The sequence below is a fragment of the Quercus suber genome, unplaced genomic scaffold (genome assembly GCF_002906115.3).
Source record: "Quercus suber isolate HL8 unplaced genomic scaffold, Cork oak 2.0 scaffold_516, whole genome shotgun sequence".
NCBI classification, from domain to species: domain Eukaryota; kingdom Viridiplantae; phylum Streptophyta; class Magnoliopsida; order Fagales; family Fagaceae; genus Quercus; species Quercus suber.
This window is the reverse complement of record NW_027069965.1, coordinates 561,921-568,997: the sequence shown is the minus strand read 5'-3', so window position 1 is coordinate 568,997 and position 7,077 is coordinate 561,921. Positions and strand designations below refer to the sequence as shown.

Sequence of the window (7,077 nt, the reverse complement as noted above, 5' to 3'; positions counted from 1 at the left end):
TCATGGATAATAAATTTGACCAGGTCGCTCTTTGTGCTTCTTGCTTCAATCCAGATTCTACATGCCATATACACATACAGGTATTTTAAAATGAAGAATAAAATAGAATTTAGGTAAGAGAATGCATTTATAGATTCAGATTTAATTTAGAGCTTTGTAAATCATGCAGAGACTTTGAAGTGCTGAACCATCAGATGCTTCTAACATTAATTGAGAAGATTAATGGCTTGGATAGACACAAGGAATTGTCATTGGACATGGATAGTGATGAAAACTGGTCTACATGGATTGACTCTGACTTACCAGAAGATGTAAACAATTTTGAGGACCCTGACTACATACTTCCAGAGAAAGTTGGAGAAAATTCAATGATGACCACTTCAAATACAAGAAAATATAATCTCCGCCACAAATAGACTTCATTGAGAATTTTCTTAGTGTTAGTACTAGTTTCCAACAAACTCTTACGTTATGATGTACTTTGAGCTTAACACTGTATGTATGTATTAGTTTCTTGGTATTGTAAACTTATTTGTTCAATAGAAAATTTTATGATTCTATTTGTTTGACGGGGGAAATACATAGTGTTTAAAAATTTAGCTAAACTAATTGTCTATTCCTTCTCTTATCTAACATATTTTCATATTACTATTGTGGATGGGTGTGGATGGAGTGGGTGCATGGTTTGTAATGAGAATGCATGAAATAAAAATTCTTTGAAAAACTTTCATATATGTAAAACTTGAAAATTAATAAGTAATGGATCCATTCTATTAGTAAGGTCCACCTATTATTTTAGATCAATACAGTGCAGTCTCTTGTGCAATCCCAAATGAGTTGCACATTATACATTCTCTTGCTCCTATTGTATATAAATTTAGACGTATAAATGGTCACAAAAAGTTAACTAAGTTACAGTTTGTCCACATTAGTTATATAATTATAAGCATGTTGAATTGGAGACTGATTAAGCCCATTGTACTTGAACGTAGAGTAGTTGGGTCCTTGTAGAGAACCCAAAGTTCACATAATATTCTGCTCTTCTAGGGAAACAACTCTATTCAGAGCAATCTACTCTCTGTCAGTGTAACCAATATGACCATAATTATGCAATCCTCATTTATATTCAGTATTATGTTTTTCTATTTTACATTGTATATCAATTTAGGACAAACTGCCAATGAGCTCTAGCTGAAGTGGCACTTTTTCCTCACTGAATAAAGAAAGGGATGAAATGTGAGTACGTGGCTTGAAGACACATTGGGTGTGTGTGTGATTTACCATTAAATATATATATATATATATATATATATTTGTTTAGGACAAACCTAAGTATATCATTCTTTGTTATAATGGGTTCATGCAGTTTTATGATTATTATTATTTTTTTGATAATTTACTCAGATGATTATGGGATGATGATGATGATAGTATTAGAGCAATTCGACACTATTTTACGCATGAAAATTTAGTTTCTAGCACAGAGATGGTATTGGTTTTGGTGGGTTGTAGGAACAGATGAATTAGAATTTAAATATAAAAGAATGCAAATAATTATGCTTTCTTACTATGGTGTGTTCACCAGTAGTCCTTACAAGAGCAGGCTCCTCCCCTGAAATGGTGGAAACGGTTTGTATCTCTTAAAACAATCACCCTCCCAGTGACACTTGAAACAATCTTCATCCAGGTGTGACAATCCACACAAACACGNCAAACGCAACAATCATTTCTTTTAAACATCTCTAAACTCAAGCATAATCAAAATACAAAATCAAAAAAACAATCTTAAAATTAATCAAATCATAACAATAAAAGCAAAAAAAAAAAAAAAAAAAAAAAAAGAAAAAAAAAAAAAAAAACAAAAACAAATAAGGGTATCTAAACCTCTTTGAATATTTGACTAATCTCTTTGACATATGCAGTTCCCCCGTTCCATACATACCGGGTTATTACAGGGAGGAATTCCATGGGAGTAGCCCCAAGATGCTGGTAAGAGATTTCGAACTCAGAATCTCATTAATATATAGCATGAGGTCTTAGGAACCACTAAGTCAATCACTTAGAGTTATAATTTTCATAATAGTTGAATTGACAAAATTTTCACTAGTTTTTATATAGCCAACATTGACTAATTATTTTGCATGCTAATAACAACTTAATATTTTGACGATTCATTAAATTTTCATGATTTTTTTTTTTATTCTAGATTACTTGTTGATAGTTGCCCTAAAAATTGAAATATTAGTCTTTTGAAACACGAGTTTTAATTTTGCAAAGAGGAAATTAGCTACTAGTTTTCCATGCGAATCCGAGCAAAGAGTTAAGGTGAAGCGGAATTTACATAAAAGTTAAAACTGAATCAATTTCCTATACACGCGTGGTAACTTCGAAGTTCCAACTCTTACTTTTCATCACGTTCAAATGTCCAATGTCCCACATTCAAAGCTTTTTTCTATATTTTTTTTGTGAGTACCAACTAAATGTATGGGTAATTTGTGAGCCATTTCGAATAATTGCAAATGCACCAATTTTTCCAACCAACCTCTTACCAAATGTTCGACATTCAAAGCTTCTCTCTAATTTTTATTGTGTCTAGGAGAAAAGATCACTAAGAGGAAACATAAAAGTCTTTTTTTTTTTTTGGAGGAAAGACTTCCAATTTTGACTTGAATTTTTGTACACAGTTAGAAAAATCCAATCTTAAAGTAAGTAATTTGATTGGTAATTTGAAAAGATTTTCTCCAAAGTAGTTTGGAGATACACTCTTCAAACTCCTCCTGTATCTATTTATTGGATGTAAATTTTCAAAAATGAACGTTAGATATTATTTTTTATTATATCTGTTATGCTTGCAAAATTTCAGAAAAAGTAAAGATTAATAGCTATATCATCAATCAAAATTTTTTTTTAATTTCAAATTTTTGTGATATAAAATTATACATAAAAAATGGATTTATTAATCGAATAATAAATAATATCCAATTTAAACAAAATTTGATATGTGCATGTTAAGTACATAAAGAAAATACAATACAATGCAACAGTGAGATTTTCAAAATTCGCATTCAATAAAGAAATATATGAGGAATTTGAAAGGTTTCTCTCCAAGTTTGGAGAGAAACCTTGTCCTTGGTAATTTAGGATTCGGTTAATGAGTACTCTTAAGGCATTTATTAATAGTTCATTTTAGGAAATTAACAAAGTTTGGTGGCTTCAAACTTGGTTGTAGACTAAGACTACAACTTCCATTAAAAAAATTAACATGACTACATTTTTTGAAAATCTAACCATTGATTACGTGATTTTTATTTTCTTACCACACATGTCAAATTTTGTGATTATCGGATATTATTTACTATATGATCTGTAAACTTATTTTTAATAAATAATTTTAGACTGCAAAAACTTACAATTTAAACAATTAATTGATGGCATAATTATTGATCTTTTGGAAAGTTTTCAAGCATATAATATATAAGAAAAAAATTGAACCCAATGATGGATTTGCCACATCCAATAAAAAGATATTGAATAAAATTTTAGTCTTAGGGTACAACCTAGTCTGTAGCAAAACTTTATTTTTATGAATGTTTTAATATCACTTTTATAGAAAATATAAAAATCTATTAAAAAATCAATTAGGTTTTTCTTTTCTCCTAAAAAGTTTATAAAATTACTTACTAAACCAATTCCTTTAAGGCATTCATGAACTTTTCTCATTTAGAATAATTGCAACTGCACTAATTCCTCGAGTCAAGCACCTCTTACCAAATGTCCCACATCAAAGCTTTTCTCTAATTTTTCTCGTGATTTAGCTAATGGTATGTTTGGTTGGGATGATTTTGGGAAAGATGGAAAAAGATGAGAGGAAAATGAGAGAGAAAATAGTTGAGAAATGTATTTGGTTGGAAGGCGGAGGGAAAGAGAAAATAGTGGGGACCGATTGTTTTCTCTTCGGGTCCACCAAATTACAATCTCTCTAAAATAGAGAGAAAACTTTTGTGCATGTGAAAAGAATATTTGGTCTTTGGTACTTTGCTATTCGTTCTTCCTTTTTTTTTTCTTTTTTCTTTTTTTTCTCCGCTCCACCTACTTCCTTTATTCACTTTGGACTTTTTCTCCTCTTCTTTTATTCTTTGTTTTTTAGTTTGCTCCTGCTTTCCTTTCTACGCTTCTATCTTCTCTTTTTTCTTCGCTTCCTTTCTTTTTCTTTTTCTTTTCCTTTTTTTTTTTTTAATATGGATGTCTCTTGTTCAAATTAACTATATATAAAAGTTAAAAGATAAAAGGCCAAATCTTAAAGGTAATGCCAAACGGACAAATGCTAGCCACTTTCTCTCACAGTGACAAACGCTAGCCACATTTTTACATGCAATATACTATTCATGGAATAGTTTTCTTATTTCATATATATATATATTATATATTTTGGAGGTTTCTATGATAGTTCATGTGAGCTTCTTTGTTTGTCCTTAAAATTTTATTTTTTGAGAGTCGGGAGATTTTGAAAGTTGAAGGGAAGGACTAAATGCACTGACGAGTGGAGAGATGGTGTGGGGTCCAAGCTTTCTATGGGGCTAGCGGCGTAAAAAACCTGGGTAGGTCACCAAAAAAAAAAAACAAAAAGAAGATGAAGAAGAAGAAGAAGAAAAAGAAAAGAAAAGGAAGGTAAGCATTGAACTTTTTCTCTCTCAACGCGCAACAAACGATGTCGTGGTGAACCTTGTTTATTAGAAAAGGAAGAAAGTCAAATTTGAGAACAAGAACGATGTTAGAATAATATTGTGGGGTTAGTGTACCTTTACTTGTGTGTTTGTGGACCATGGAACAATGGCGGTTTTATGAATTTTTCTTAGAATAATTATTAAGAATTTTAATTATGGAGAATTTAATATAAAAAAGAACTTGAATATATTGATATTATCAAATAAAATACACAGTTACATAATGTTTTGTAATTTTCTTTTATTAAAAAAAATGAAAAACAAAAAAGTATTTATGAAAGATAAAGTGATGAAAATAGAGAATGCTGAAATGAGAGTAATAAAGTGAGAGAGTCTAAAATAAGGATAAATTAAGAAGAGAAAAATGGAGAGAGAGAGAGAGAAATGGATGACACCTATTGCAATTGCGAGCTGAGCCACAAAGAAAAACTTATAAGGCTACAATATTTCCCTTGGTACTGTTTTTTAAGAAAAAATAAATAATTATTATTTTTATGGAATGAGTTGAACAAGTATGAATCTAAATAATTAGAGTTTTTTTTTTTTTTTTTAATGGGCTTTTTGTTGAATTGTTTTCTCATTTGCTATTATTTAGTCAAATCTTGTTGTTGTTTGGATTATGTTTGCTAATATTTGGGCTAAATTTTAGAATTGTGTCAAGGACACAACAACTAAGTTATTAATTCTCAAGTTTGGCACTCAAGATTTTTTTTTTTTTTTTTTTTAAGATAGACAAAACATATATATATATATAAAAAAAAAAAAAAAAAAATTGCATGAAACTCGATTAAATGGAAATCGAGTTCCAAAACGTCACTATAGGGGTTAAAAACGCCACTATAGGGATAAAAAACGCCGCTATAGGTCCACTGAAACCTAGTATAAAAAAATTTTCCAGAAAAACGCCACTATAGGGATTAAAAAACGCCGCTATAGGGCCACTGAAACCTATATAAAAAAATTTTCCCAGAAAAACGCCACTATAGGGCTTAAAAATGTCACTATAGGGCTTAAAAACGCCGCTATAGGTCTCCCTAAATATTGGGCAATCACACTTGTAAAATTTTTTTGCATGAAACTCGATTTCCCTAAGCTCGAGTTACATACAATTTTTTTTTTTTTTTTTTTAAAGTTTGATCGGGCATAACTCGATTTCCTACAAATCGAGTATTTCATTAAAACTCGATTTTAGGGTAATCGAGTATTGAAACAGGGGCATATCCCTATATAGTTTCGAAATAGGGGCATTTTGCCAATTAAAAACATAGAAGGGGGTAAAATGCCAGAATGTCCCAAGTCAAAGTGTTCCCCTATCTTACGTAAAAAACTGAGCATGGTTATTGGTCAAAGGAAAGCTGGCATCCACTTCCTCTTTTCTTTTTCGTTTTTTCTTTTTCGTTAGAAAAAAAATCAGTAGTTAATTAATCGGATTCTGGATAATTTTAAATTAGAATTGGTTCCTAAAGGAATGGCCTATCAATCCTATTGGAGTTTGGATGGGTCCAATTAAATCAATATATATTATATTTTAGAAAATGATTAAGATATTAAATGATTATTATTTTTGTAATGTTAATTCGGCTGTTTATACATTGCTTTATTTTTTATTAATTTTTGGATATAGTACATAAAAATCAAGATCAATTACTTTTTTTCATTATATATTTTATATATTCTATTTCTAATTATAATGATTTATTATGTATTTATTTTAGTAATCATAAAATTATTAATTGGTATTTATAATGTCAAAAATTCGACCACCGGTCCGAGTTCCAACCTCAATTGGTCAAAAAACTAAGAACTATTTCTCAAAGAAAAAAGTTAGCAAGATTTGCATCATACCTTAAAATGATTAATTATAACTGAAACTTTTTGTATTTGTTAATAAATCTCAAATCAACCTAGCATATATTTGATATGGGACTAATCACACACCTATACAACACACACTTAGTTAATATCCAATTGAATCTAGAATGTTAGGATATATGTGGAACATGTTATAAACATATGTCATTTAGAATTAGCTAATCCTTTGACAAAACTCACTTTACTTCTAATTTGGTAGATCTAGGATGTGTTTAATATTTCAAAGAATAAGAGTTCAAGTCTAGTATTAAAGCCATACAAATTTGCCCAAGAAACAAGTAAAGAAGGGCTGTTCATTAAAGCAGGACAGATTCTCGACAACTACTCGACAAATACTATCTATCGAGGTCTCGACAGATACTATCTACTGAGGTCTCGATAGCTGCTTGATAGATGTATCTATCGAGAATTACGAAATCAGAATTTCCAAATTTGATTTTCGGCCCATGCTGACATGTATGTGTAGGGTTTCTTTTCTCAG

The 7,077-nt window shown here is 30.1% G+C and overlaps 1 long non-coding RNA gene across 1 annotated transcript; it reads left to right on the top strand.

The window, feature by feature from the left end:
- Positions 1 to 567, top strand: LOC136063358 (uncharacterized). Its single transcript, XR_010625042.1, has 2 exons — positions 1 to 80; positions 170 to 567. It is a non-coding gene; the product is annotated as an uncharacterized LOC136063358 (long non-coding RNA).
- Positions 568 to 7,077: the final 6,510 nt, after the last annotated feature.